Genomic DNA, 15,065 nt, shown 5'->3' with positions numbered 1-15,065 from the left:
GCGGCGGCGGCGGCTGGAGTAGTTTTCTCGTCAGCCTCCACGCTAGGGACGAAAGGAGTGTCGTATGAGGGCTGTTACAGGCCCAGTAGGCCCAATTTAATCCCAGAAGGCGAAAAAAGCCACCAGAGCAGCGGCCCAATAGGTGTTAGCGCTCGTTAGGATCGACCGATGCGACTGGGGGTGCGATTAAGAGACAATTGGATGGCCTGAAACGCCTAAAAGTGACAATCCAACGGTCAGGAAAGCTAATGTCCTGAGAGGGCAGGAAAAGCGCTCAGTTATAATGTATCTAAATAGGAGACAACAGAGTCATTCACTATTCCCATTCCCTTCAATTTTTAGTGAGGTTCTACCCGAAACACCCCCCTCCAAAGCGAAATAAGTTAAACCCAAGCCCATAACTCAAAAATGACTTCTTTACATCTTTTATGGCTTATTTTGACAATAAGCCCTGAAAAGGCAGAATCAAACTAGCCCTTAACCTGCAATTCAATTGTGTGTGCAATGATGAATCACTCCTGCCTGCTATAGTGTACATTTAGGCATCATCATACATGGCATAACCTAATACATGTGCATTCCATTGTAGAATCTAGAATATGCCATGTTTATGTTAGTTCATACGTTGCACATGATGTTTAAATGCCCCTTAAATCTGGTCAGTCAAGTGATGGTCTTTAAGCCTCCTTCTTTGCTTCTTTTCTTGATATGTAAGATTTGCTCACACATCTGTCCAATTGCTTGTTTGCATCAGCCAGTCATACTAGGACTGTTTGCTTTGATTACTTATTGTTCTTGACTAACACTCTAACAGAGCTTGTTAACGATTTAAACACTAAGGGCTGCTATATTGGGGCCTTGTCTAACTCATAGGTGACATAAAGGTTTGGTTGTACACTAAATTAGGCTCTCCAAGAGTACCTGGAGATCCGTATGCCTAGTTTTTACATAGTGCAGACATAGTAAATGCTCATTTCATTGTGTGCAAGTGCAAAAGATGCGGCATGTTTCAATATGTGGGGTTGTTTTGCTATAATCTCATCCTTTTGTGTTCACAGACTGGAAAGTATGCATATTTATCTTCCAAGGAGACGAGTAACTAGTTTGTGTCACCTTGCAGAGGGGGTGCAATGAAGATAAGATTGAGGATTTCCAAGTACAAGATGTTAGGAAGGAGCCTTGCAAGAGAAGTAGGAGCTGCGCTAAGCCTCTTCCACCAGTTAAGGTAAGTCACTGTATCCAACTCAACAGTTCAATTCCTTGTTTGTTTCAGGCATAGTTGATTTGCTCTTTTCAATTGCTTTATTTGTCCTCAGCTAATGAGATGCCCAAACAATGATGCCTGATGTTGGGTACTTTTATAACTATTACTGGACATAATTAAAGGCCTTACCATTTAATTACTCTGCCGAAGTGTGCCTGAAGCTTTGAAGTCTATTAACCAACTATTATTGCATGAGGCTCACAATCTAGTTTATACTAGGCTAATGATTGCATAGTTTTGCTTGCTGTAGTAGGTTTGTATGAATCCCTCTGCTATTCATTATGCTCCCTGAGACTTTCATTGACCTACAAAATGGCCAACTACTTGCTTACTTATACGCAACATGTTGTCTAAATTTGTAACTTGTCTGTGTTTTGGATTGGGCCCCAACATCATGCTCCTCTGCTGAGCTAAGAGAGATTTCTGTATGCAGGCTGCACAGACTACCTTTTTATAATTTTTAAAATATCACGTGCTTATGCTTCATGACATGTAACATTATTGTTAGTCATGTTTTGCCATGTACAAAATAGTCTGTCTTGCTCGCTTCACTGTTGTAACAATATTTTTTCCCTAGTCATGTATACTTACAGAAACATTTCAGGATGAAGTGACATCAACACAAAGATCTGCGAGCAGTGCGGCATGGCCGTTACCAAATGATTATGGATTCGAATTGGAATGTGCTGATGTTCTCGAGCATCCACTAGAGGTGGCAAGACAATTTGTACATGATTCTCAACGTGCAATCAACAAGTTGAGAATGGACATGCAGGTATTAGATGCAGGAGTCAAAAAAATGAAACAAGACACTGAGGTAACCACGAAGGAATTGGAGATTTTGCAGACTGAAATTTGTGCTATCTGAATCTAGCCAATCCTATTTTTTGAAGAGATTATAGTTCAAATGGTAAGTTCTGTTGATGCATGTCCATGATGTATGAGCTTTACTTGTCTAGTGTATGTAATTTGTTATTTGTGTATGCTTTATTATCACTAGTGCCGAACTATAATGCCCAATGGGTATATTTGGCTGTAATTTCTTTATTGTATAGTGTAGGATTATTCTACGTTTCTATGCCTTAGTCTTTTTATTGTATAATGTATGTTTTTTAGAGGCGATAGTATAGAGTAGGATATTTCTTGAATAAGCTATATCGTTGAAACGGGGGCCAACACGCCCAAACATTTCCTGGACGCCATACAAACAAACAAACATGTGTAGTCAAAGTGGGCCTTAATTGGGCTGGTCAAAATAATATTAAGTGGATCCCAAATGATGTGGCCCACCATAACAACGACTCTTAGCAGGTCGTTAACAGGACTAAAGCTCGATAGGGCCATATAAATGGAAATGGCCCGCGGGCCTTTAGCAGGCCGAAATAAATGTCAATTTTGTCTTGGCCCTTTTACTTTACGGGCCAGTAAGAGGCCGAAAGTGTTATGGGCCAGAGGAGGCCCAATTTGCAAACTAGGCTTTTAGCAGGCCGAAAGCCGCGTTGGGCTGAAATGATGCCCTGCGGAACATGGGCCCCTAATGGACCTAAAGTCAAAGGCCCAACTGTTGTGCGGGCCATTAACAGGCCGAGGGACAAAATGGTTATGAGTTGGCCCATTTACCGAATGGGCCAAGGACATGACAAAGTCACAGCGGGCTAGAATTGGCCCAACTGTAAAATGGGACGAGAAAAGGCTGAAAGACGTTCCGGGCCGTTAATGGGCTGGAACTGACGATGGGCTGCTAACAGGCCAAAAGAAGCTCGGGCCGCAATTAGGCCCAAAAACGTAGCGGGTCGTTAACGGGCTTAAACTAACAATGGGCTGGAAATTGTAGAGTCTAGAATGGGCCTTCGATGGCCGATTCTGTGTAACTTGTATGGGCCATACTTGTAAATGGGCCTGACTCAAGTAGGCAGCTAATGGGCCGGCCCGCTTATTTTGACTGGCCTAGCCTTTTCACCGGAATGGGCCTCTGTTGGGTCGTGCCACGTGTTGACGTATCATAGGCAGCTCCTGTCCAATGAGTAGATGACATCTGTCCCAATGGTGAGGCAACACGTGTTTCCTCCTGCCAATGAGTATTTTACACGTGGAAAATCCCCATTGGTCGTGGCTGTTAGCGGGTTATCGGATCCAAAACTGGACCCGATAGCTTAACAGCATCCCGTTACGGTGGATGCCACGTGTCGGACACCCTTGACGAAAACACTTCTATGACGCGCGATTTATCGTCGTGGAAGTGGACACTTCCATGATGATAATTTTGGTAATGTCATGGAACACTTCTACGACAGCACAGGTATGACTATCTTGAATCTGTCATAAAATCGTCGTGGATGTTCATGCATGACAGAAAAGGTGACCTACTGTGACAAACACGTATCATCACGGAAGTGTATTTTTTTGTAGTGTATGGACCCGTAGGTCCGTGGTAAACTACTCATGCTTCATCGGAAGGGCAATGGTGTTGATGTAGAAGCCCTCTGTGATTGAATCCCCCTCCAACAGGACACCGGAAAAGGTCCCTAGATGGGATCTCACGGGTACAGAAGGTTGTGGTGGTGGAGAAGTGTTTTCGTGGAAAGAATTAGGTCGGGAGACCCACGAGGGGCCCACAAGACAACGGGCGTGCCCTACCCCCTGGGCGTGCCCTCCATCGTTGTGGACGCCTCGTGGCTCCTCCGACTTCATCTCCAAGTCTCCAGATTTGCTTCTGGTCCAAGAAAGATCATCGCAAAAGTTTTTTTCTGTTTGGACTCTGTTTGGTATTCCTTTTTCGCAGAACTCAAAAACAGGCAAAAAACAGAAACTGTCACTGGGCTCTAGGTTAATAGGTTAGTCCCAAAAATAATATAAAATAACATATTAATGCATATAAAACATCCAAAACAGATAATATAATAGCATGGAACAATAAAAAGTTATAGATAAGTTGGAGACGTGTCAAAGCACATGAAGCATTCTATAATGCCATACTCAAAAGAATTAAATGAAGTGCAAAGAGCATTCTATAAATCAACCAAGGACTATCTCATACTAGCATGGTGCGTAAAAGAAAAGGAAAAAACACAAAAGACGCTCCAAGAATTTACGCATATCATGTGAACAAAACAAAAATCGAAACATACTGATACTTGTTGAAGAAAGATGGGATGCCTTCCGGGGCATCCCCAAGCTTAGACGCTTGAGTCTCCTTGAATATTTACTTGGGGTGCCTTAAGCATCCCCAAGATTGAACTCTTGCCTCTCCCCCTTCTCCTCATATCAATACCTCCTCGATCTTCGAACACTTCATCCACACAAAATTTAAAAAAACCTTAGTGAGATACGTTAGTATAATAAAGCAAATCACCACTTTAAGTAATATTGCAAACCCACTCATATTTTATTTTTCCATTATACCTACCTTTTTCTAACTTCACCATGGCTTATACCCACCGATACAATCCATAGATTCATCAAAACAAGCAAACAAGGCATCAAAAATAGAATCTGTCAGAAACAGAACATTCTGTAGCAATCTGAACATTGACCATACTTATGTAACTTTACAAATTCTGAAAAATTAGGACAAAATAAAAAACTTTGCATAGCAGTACCTTGTAAAAATTTCAAAAACTTTTGATGATCCAGTAAAAAATGTAAATTCACGGACTACAGCCAAAGTTTCTGTTTTTTAGATAATAGCTTAGGATGCCATGGGCATCCCCAAGCTTAGGCTCTTCTTACTCCTTATTCCTTCATCCATCGTGATCTCACCCAAAACTTCAAAACTTCAATCACACAAAACTCAACAAAACCTTCATGGGATCAGTTAATATAACAAAGCAAATCACTACTCTAAGTACTGTTGCAAGCCCATTCATATTTTATTCTTGCATTATATCTACTATATTCCAACTTTGCTATAGCTTATACCCTCCAATATAAACCATAGATTCATCGAAATAAGCACACAACGCAAAGAAAATAGAATCTATCAAAAATAGAACAGTCTATGGTAATCACGGAACTTCATATACTTCTGTAACTCACTTTTTTAAAACATTAGGACAACGTGGGAAATTTGTATACCAATCTTGTGTCAAAAATTCAGAACAAAAGCACGTTTATGTGATTTATGAAAAATATTTTTCTGATCGCAAAAGTTTTGTTTTTCGACAAGATCAAATCAACTATCACCCAATATGATCCCAAAGGCTTTGCTTGGCACAAACACTAATTAAAACACACAAAAAAATCATAATAGTAGCACAATTGTGCAAACACTCAAGAACAGAAAGAAAAAGACAAAAATAAATTTTATTCATTGGGTTGCCTCCCAACAAGCGCTGTCGTTTTATGCTCCTAGCTAGGCATAATGCGAAGGATCTAAGTATTGCCATCTTTGTTTCTAGATCCATAAGATGCCCTCATGATTGATTCATAAGGTAGCTTAATTCTAGTTCTAGGGAAGTGTTACATACCCTTCCTTAGTGGAAATTGAAATTTAATATTGCCTTCTTTCATATCAATCACGGCACCGATAGTACGAAAAAACGATCAACCAAGAATAATTGGACAAGATGGATTGCAATCAATATCAAGAACAATAAAATATATGGGCACATAATTCCTATTTGCCAGAATAAGAACATCATTAATTCTTCCCATGGGCTTTTTAATAGTAGAATCCGCCAAGTGCAAATTTAAAGAGCATTCTTCAATATCGGTAAGACCAAGCACATCACATAAAGATTTTGGACTTGTAGAAACACTAGCACCCAAGTCACATAACGCAAAACACTCATAATTTTTAATCTTGACTTTTATAGTAGGTTCCCATTCATCATGTAATTTTCTATGAATTAATTGAAACCTCTAATTCCAACATTTCTTCTAAAGCTTTCATCATAGCATCAACAATATGTTTAGTAAAAGCTTTATTTTGTTCATAAGCATGGGGTGAATTTATCATGGATTGCAACAAAGAAATATAATCAATCAAAGAGCAATTATCACAATTAAAGTCTTTGTAATCCAAAAGAGTGGGCACATCACTAGTTAAAGTTTTGACCTCTCCAAACCCACTTTTCTCAATTTTCTCAACAAGATTTTCACCCTCCAAATTATCGGGACGCCTTCTAGCTAAAGTTGATTCTTCTCCAGCCCCTTTATCATAATTTTAATCTTACTAAATAAGGAATCAATAGAATAAACACCAATCATTTTAAGATCTTCATCACTTTTATGAAAGCAATCACTGGAAAACGCTTTTTCTAAAAATTCTCTTTTAGCTCTAAGCATACTGGTTCCTTTCTTACTTTCATCCATAGAAACATATAAAGCTTTAATTGATTCCTCAACCTTAGGCACAAAAAATTTCATCTTGAGATTTTCTACATCACGAGAAATTCTATCAATACTTCTAGACATATCACCAATCTTATTCAACTTTTCTTCTATCGTAGCATTGAAAACCTTTTGAGTATTGATAAATTCTTTAATATTATTCTTAAGATCAGAGGTGTTCGCATTATTATTATTATTATTATTATTATTATTATTATTATTATAAGAAGGATTACCATAGGAATTACCATAATTATTAGAGGAATTACTAGGAAAAGGCCTAGGACTAAAATTACCTCCATAAGCATTGTTATTGAAATTGTTTCACGAGATAAAATTCACATCTACGACATCACTACTTTGCTCAATCACAGTAGGCAAAGGCACATCATCAAAATTAATAGGAGCACTTTTATTAGCAACCAATTTCATAAGAGCATCAACTTTTTCACTCGAAGAAGAAATTTCTTCAACCGAATTAACTTTTTTACTGGTAGGAGCTCTTTCGGTATGCCATTGTGAATAATTTGCCATAATATTGTCTAGCAATTTAGTAGCTTCACCCAAAGTAATTTCCATAAAAGTACCACCCGTGGTGGAATCTAAAAGATTTCTAGAAACAAAATTCAATCCCGCATAAAATTTTTGTATGATCATCCAAAGATTTAAGCCATGAGTAGGACAATTTCTTAGCATCAATTTCATTCTTTCCCAAGATTGTGCAACATGTTCATGCTCATGTTGCTTAAAATTCATGATTTGCGTCCTTAGAGAAATAATTTTTGCGGGCGAAAAATACTTAGTAATAAAGGCATCTTTGCACTTATCCCAAGAATCGATACTATTGCGAGGCAAAGAAGAAAACCAAATTTTTGCACAATCTCGCAAAGAAAACGGGAATAATTTCAACTTCACAGTATCATTGTCCATATCGTTTTTCTTTTCATATCGCATAATTCCACGAATGTGTTATGCTGGGACGCGGCATCCTCATTAGGAGTACCGGGAAATTGATCTTTCATAACAAGATTCAACAAAGCGGCATTAATATCACAAGACTCCACACTAGTGGAGGGAGGATCAATCAGAGTGCTAATAAAATCATTGTTGTTGGTATTGGAGAAATCACACAGCATGGTGTTCTCTTGAGTCATTGTGACTACGCAACAAGATTGCACTCAAAAATAGATCTGACGAGAAAACGATGAACGAAAAAGAGGGCAAATAAAACGGCAAATTTTTGTAAAGAGAGGGAGAGGAAAACGAGAGGAAAACGGAAAATAATGTAAATTGCAAGGAGATGAGATTTGTGATTAGGAACCTGGTAGATGTTGATGATGTCTCCCCGGCAATGGCGCCATAAATTCCTTTTGATGTCGGCTTGAACTACGTCGGTATTTCCCTAAAGAGGAAGGGATGATGCAGTACAACAACGGTAGGTATTTCCCTCAGTGATGAGACCAAGGTTATCGAACCAGTAGGAGAACCACGCAACACTACGTAAACGGTACCTGCACATAAAGAACAAATACTTGCAACCTGACGTGTTAAAGGGATTGTTAATCCCTTTCGGGTAACGGTGCCAGAAATTGTCAAGTTGACAGGATACAATTGTAGTAGATTGATAGATGCAAATAAATTCAGTGAGGTATTTTTGGATTAATAGATCTGAAAATAAAAGCGAATAAAAATAGATCTTGAAGGCAAATATGATAAAGAAGAGACCCCGGGGCCGTAGATTTCACTAGTGGCTTCTCTCAAGAAAAATAGCATATGGTGGGTAAACAAATTATTTTTGGGAAATTGATAGAACTTCAAATAATCATGACAATATCCATGCAATGATCATTATATAGGCATCACGTAACGTCCAAGATTACTAGACCGACTCCTGCCTGCATCTACTACTATTACTCCACACATCGACCGCTATCCAGCATGCATCTAGTGTATTAAGTTCATGGAAAATGGAGTAATGAAATAAGAACGATGACATGATGTAGACAAGATCTATTTATGTAGAAATAGACCCCATCTTGTTATCCTTAATGGCAACAATACATACGTGTTGGTTCCCCTTCTGTCACTGGGATCAAGCATCGTAAGATCGAACCCATCACAAAGCACCTCTTCCCATGGCAAGAAAAATTGATCTAGTTAGCCTAACTAAACCAAAGATTCGAAGAAGAAATATGAGGCTATAAGTAATCATGCATATAAGAGATCAAAAGACTCAAATAACTTTCATGGATAAAATTATAGATCTGATCATAAACTCAAAGTTCATCGGATCGCAATAAACACACTGCAAAAAGAGTTACATCAAATAGATCTCCAAGAGACCATTGTATTGAGAATCAAGAGAGAGAGAGAGGGGGGGGGAAGCCATCTAGCTACTAACTACGGACCCAAAGGTCTACAATGAACTACTCACGCATCATCGGAGAGGCACCAATGAGGATGATGAACCCCTCCATGATGGTGCCTAGATTGGATATGTGGTTTTTGGAACTTGCGGCGGCTGTAATTGATTTTCGTCGACTCCCCTAGGGTTTCCGGAATATTTGGGTATCTATAGAGCAAAGAGGCGGTGTGGGAGGAGGCCGAGGTGGGCACAACCCACCTGGCATGCCTGGGCCCACGGGCGCGCCCTGGTGGGTTGTGCTCCCCTCAAAGCCCATCTCGGATACTTTCTTGGCCCATCATGTGTCTTCTGGTCCAGAAAAAATCACCAAAAAGTTTTGCTGCGTTTGGTATTGATTTCCTGCGAAGTAAAAAACAAGCAAAAAACAACAACTGGCACTGGGCACTATGTCAATAGGTTAGTCCCAAAAAATGATATAAAGTTGCTATAAAATGATTGTAAAACATCCAAGAATGATAATATAACAGCATGGAACAATCAAAAAATATAGATACATTGGAGACGTAGTTCAAGCCAACATCAGTGAAGGAAATACCTACCGTTGTTGTGCTGCATCATCCCTTCCTCTTTGGGGAAATACCGACGTAGTTCAAGCCAACATCAGTCCTCAATATATGGTTTAACATAAGCATTAGAAGCATAGTTTGTATAGCAATATTCAAGTATGCAAAAAAAATTAGATTTGTAAAGAGTGGCATCATACTTTTCAATCAAATAAGCAATTTCATAAGCACCCTTAAAAGCAGCAAATTCTTCAATTTGTTCAATATCAAAGTAATTATAAGCATCTTTGGCTTAAGAAGATAAGATTCCATTATCCTTAAACTCACATTGGAATTGAAGGTGTTTTTTGGGCCTTCAGAACAACAAGTTAAATCATATATTTCACATAAATTCCAAGCATAGCATTGCAAACGATTAATTTGATACCGTAAAAGTTTCCCTTTTTGAGATAAGTGGTGTCGCACAAAATAAGCATGCTCCTTTAATGATTTTCCCTCAACTAAGCTAGTTGGGTTTTCAGCACGAGCATCAATGGATCGAAGAGGATCCAAGTAAAAAGCTTCAAGAGTGTGGTAGATTTTGAGTGGTTCTTCAACCACTGGGTTAGCAGGTACAACTAATTTTTTGGTATTTTGTGTTTACTACCCATAACTAAAGATAGAAAACAACTTATAATAGAAAATAAAAAGTACTTACTGAAAAAGCAAAACAAGCACACACGAGATTATTCACAACACGCTATTACTCCTCGTCAGCGGCGCCAGAAAGAAGTCTTGATAACCCACAAGTATAGGGGATAAATTGTAGCCTTTCTCGATAAGTAAGAGTGTCGAACCCAACGAGGAGCTAAAGGTAGAATTTATATTCTCTCAAGTTCTATCGACCACGATACAACTCTACGCACGCTTAATGTTCACTTTACCTAGAACAAGAATAAAACTAGAAGTACTTTGTAGGTGTAGTAGGATAAGTTTGCAAGATAATAAAGAATGTGAAAATAAAAGTTTGGTGATGTTCTATTAAAAGTACAATTAAGTTAGTATAGCGAGTGTGGGGAAGTGGTGGAAGGATTTGCGGAATTGTCCCTAAGCAATTGATTACATTACTAGACCGATAGCAAGTCTTTATGTGGGAGAGTCCACTTCTAGCATGTCATCCCTTACTTGGAATTCTATGCACTTATGATTGGAACTATTAGCAAGCATCCGAAACTACTAACGTTCATTAAGGTAAAACCCAACCATAGCATCAAGATATATATTGGTCCCCCTTCAATCCCGTATGCATCAATTTATATGTTAGGAAGAAGTTTTCGTCACTCTTGCCCTCCAATGCATAGTTCTATCAACATACAACTAACCCTATGGTGTGATCCACACGCGCGCTCATATGATGGGCACCAAAGGACAACAACATAACCACAAGCAAATTAAACCAAGCATAGCAATTCACCAATTACCGATAGGACAACAAAAATTTACTCAAGCATCATAGGATGGCAACACATCATTGGATAATAATGTGAATCATAAAACACCATGTTCAAGTAAAGGGTACAGCGGGTTGCGGGAGAGTGGACCGTTGTAGATAGATGGGGGAAGGTGATGAAGATGTTGGTGAACATGACGGAGTTGTTGGAGTAGATCACTGTCACATGATGATTGCCCCGGTGGCGTTCTGGCACCATCGGGGGAGAGGGGGAGAGAGAGCCCCCTCCTTCTTCTTCTTCCTTAACAGATTGGATCTCTCTCTCTCTCTCTCTCTATCTATCTATCTATCTACCCATCTATCTATCTATCTATCTATCTATCTATCTATTTATCTATCTATCTATGTTTTCTCTTCTGTTTCGCGACCCTGTTTTCTGGCCCTTCACCGTTTCTTAAATTCTTGAAGATCCGTAACTCTGATTGGGCTGAAATTTTAACACAACTTTTATCCATAAATTATTTTTCTTGCGGCAAAAGAAGGGTAGCAACCGCCTTATGAGGTGCCCACTACCCACCAGGGCGCATGGACCCTCTGGCGCGCCTTGGTGCCTAGTGGGCCCCTCGATCAACGTCTTGCGTTCATTCTTCTTCCAAAAGTTTACATATATTCCAAAATAAATGTCCATACATTTTTATCGTGTTTGGACTTTGTTTGATATGGATATCCTGCGAAACCAAAAAATACAACAAATAGGAACTGTCGCTAGGCACTGGATTAATTGTTAGTCCCAAAAATAATATAAAATGTTGCCAAAAGTGTATGAAGTTGTTTAATATTGGCATGGAACAATAAAAAATATAGATATGACGGATACGTATCAAATTCTTCCTCCAAACAGCCTCTCACAACGAAGAATAGCAATGGCGGTGACTCTTTGTTTCGCACAAAGATATGTGGTAAGTTGTACATACCTGAATCAAGGGTTGATGGTGATTCATAATCGGAAGGAGAGGCAGAGGGGAACCCTATGGTCCCCACATGGGTCACACACATGCCCCCCTCCTTGGACATGTAGCAGGGGCGTGTGGGTCCCATGGGTCTCCATAGGGGTCCACCTCTTGCAGGTAGCCTTCCCTTTCAATGACTTGCAAGAAAGTATTTTTGTTGGATTTTTCTTAGAATTTTATATCTGCACAATAACAAACACCATTCTGCAATTCTTCTGAAGACATCGCCTGTCTCATTCAATTTAGCAAGTCTATAGGGCAAGACTAACAAAAAAGTTCAAAAAAATAGATATGTTTAGAACGTCTCACTGGCTTGGGAGTTGTAGGGCTCAATGTCAATAGTAGGCGCATGATTTTGGTAGTGGTGGTTCTGGGGAGAGAAGGAGGGAGTGGGACTAGCATTTGAACTACGGGGGAGATATGTTTCCTTGTAGTTGGATGTTTTCAGGTTGGGGTTATCCTAAGTGGTGGATAGAGGGAAGCACTTGAGTAACCATGGCAGGAAACCAATCCAACTATCCAATACCCTTATGCAAATTGAACATAACCCAGATGGTTAGATTCCTCGTGATGAAACTTATCTACCAGGGGTTTAAGTTTTAGACTTGGCACTTGTGCTCACATTGATTCGATTATATTTGAGTTTTGCTGGCAATGTTCTTTTAGTTCTGTCGTGACTTTGTCAATACCAAGAATTACCTGTTTAGATTCTTCTTTTTCTTCACAAACTGTATCAGCATTGGATTTCATTCATTAAGCATAGAAATTGATGTAGCCGTGAAATTACAAGGGAATAAAAGGAAGAGAATAACAAATAACGACAGCTGTAAGATAGAAAAAGAGACGATGTGTTGAGACAACAACATGGCAATCATCGAAAAGAAGGAAGAAATGGAGGACCATCTTCTTACAGCGTCCTCACCAGCGGAGGTTGCTCCAAAAACACCACCATCATAGAAGAAGGGCTCCAATCACCCAAGACCAAATAATCTGACCGCACACAGTCGAAAGGCAACAAGTAACCGGATGCACACCTGGATGAAGGACCACATACAGTCAAGGCTACAACACAACAATGGTACCCACCAACAAAATTGAAGGCCATCATGGAGTGGAGTCCACACCTGAATTGCTTTGCCCTACACACCCACCACCGCGATAGCAGAAAGCAAACTCGGACACCTTCAGGCCACGCCAGGAGACGATATAAATAAATAAGAGGCAGAACACCCACACCACCACAACCGAACACACTCGGCCATAGATGACGCCAAGCAAAGAGGCTCCAAGTCGATGCCTCCAAGGAGGGGAGCGACACACAAAATGTTGCCATCGACAGATTCAGATGGATTTGTCGTTTCCCCGGAGGTTCACAAACCAGGACAAAGTGTCATAGCAATCGATGCCACCATGGAGGTAAGTGGCACTAGAACGTTTCACCACTGTCAGTTCCGGCGAAGAGCTAGAATTGAGCTATTGCCTGGAACGCCAGACATCACCACCGACTGCGCCCAAAATCACACATATCAACATTTTTGCTACCCCAACAATCTGACCCCGCACACCACTAGAGACATATCATAGCAGTGGGCACCGAAAAGTATGGTCGAAAGCTGGATTTGGACGAAGGTGGCAAAATCCACAAACACCGAAGCGTGCGACAATGAGGGGCCACACACGCCCACGACAAAACCTCCACCCGTTGCCTGGCCTCCACCTCCAGCAAGCCAACAGACCGTCGCCCGCCGACAAGACCCCACCCCTACACCAAAGTAAGCCGTGACACCACAATCGTCCCAAGGCCACCACCCTAGGTTCCGAGCTCCCCTACCATGAGGGACGGATGGAGGCCCCGTCCCATTTGAGAATGAGGCCCACTAGCACCGGAGACGAGGCCGGCGACAGTGATGGCGAGGGTGATGAAGTAAGAGCCCAACGGCGGCTAGGGTTTGGAGTCCTCAAGTCCCCGGAGGAGACGACATGGGAGCGAGACGAAGCGATTAAAGATCCTCGCTTATAAAGAAAAGGTTGTGTGTTAGCGGGCGTGAGCGAATATATGTTATCGTCTGTGTTTTATTGTGTTTATATAAAAACAAGACATTTATTTATTTATAATAAATTGTTGTTGCCTGCCTTATCATTTTCTACATCTGACTGAGCTACTGATACCTTTTGAGCTATGCTAAAATTATTTTTTAACGGAAATGTGCTTTGTAACTAACTTAACACCTCATCATCCATAAAAAGAAAATAACACCTTCGCCTCCCCACAAAAAAGAAATTGGAGAAGTGGGGTATCGATCCACAAACACCGAAGCGTGCGACAATGAGGGGCCACACACGCCCACGACAAAACCTCCACCCGTTGCCTGGCCTCCACCTCCAGCAAGCCAACAGACCGTCGCCCGCCGACAAGACCCCACCCCTACACCAAAGTAAGCCGTGACACCACAATCGTCCCAAGGCCACCACCCTAGGTTCCGAGCTCCCCTACCATGAGGGACGGATGGAGGCCCCGTCCCATTTGGGAATGAGGCCCACTAGCACCGGAGACGAGGCCGGCGACAGTGATGGCGAGGGTGATGAAGTAAGAGCCCAACGGCGGCTAGGGTTTGGAGTCCTCAAGTCCCCGGAGGAGACGACATGGGAGCGAGACGAAGCGATTAAAGATCCTCGCTTATAAAGAAAAGGTTGTGTGTTAGCGGGCGTGAGCGAATATATGTTATCGTCTGTGTTTTATTGTGTTTATATAAAAACAAGACATTTATTTATTTATATTAAATTGTTGTTGCCTGCCTTATCATTTTCTACATTTGACTGAGCTACTGATACCTTTTGAGCTATGCTAAAATTATTTTTTAACGGAAATGTGCTTTGTAACTAACTTAACACCTCATCATCCATAAAAAGAAAATAACACCTTCGCCTCCCCACAAAAAAGAAATTGGAGAAGTGGGGTATCGATCCCCATACCTCAAAATAACACCTTCGCCTCCCCACAAAAAAGAAATTGGAGAAGTGGGGTATCGATCCCCATACCTCTCGCATGCTAAGCGAGCGCTCTACCATCTGAGCTACATCCCCGTTATGTTGACGTTGCACC

General features: G+C 40.7%; 1 non-coding gene across 1 annotated transcript; it reads right to left on the bottom strand.

The window, feature by feature from the left end:
* Window positions 1-14,973: 14,973 nt before the first annotated feature.
* TRNAA-AGC (transfer RNA alanine (anticodon AGC)) lies at window positions 14,974-15,046 on the bottom strand. Its single transcript has one exon. It is a non-coding gene; the product is annotated as a tRNA-Ala (tRNA).
* Between the last annotated feature and the right edge of the window lie 19 nt (window positions 15,047-15,065).

This window comes from Triticum aestivum, chromosome 6B, assembly GCF_018294505.1.
Source record: "Triticum aestivum cultivar Chinese Spring chromosome 6B, IWGSC CS RefSeq v2.1, whole genome shotgun sequence".
NCBI classification, from domain to species: Eukaryota; Viridiplantae; Streptophyta; class Magnoliopsida; order Poales; family Poaceae; genus Triticum; species Triticum aestivum.
Note: the sequence above shows the minus strand (reverse complement) of the source record. Positions and strands in the feature narration are given on the sequence as shown.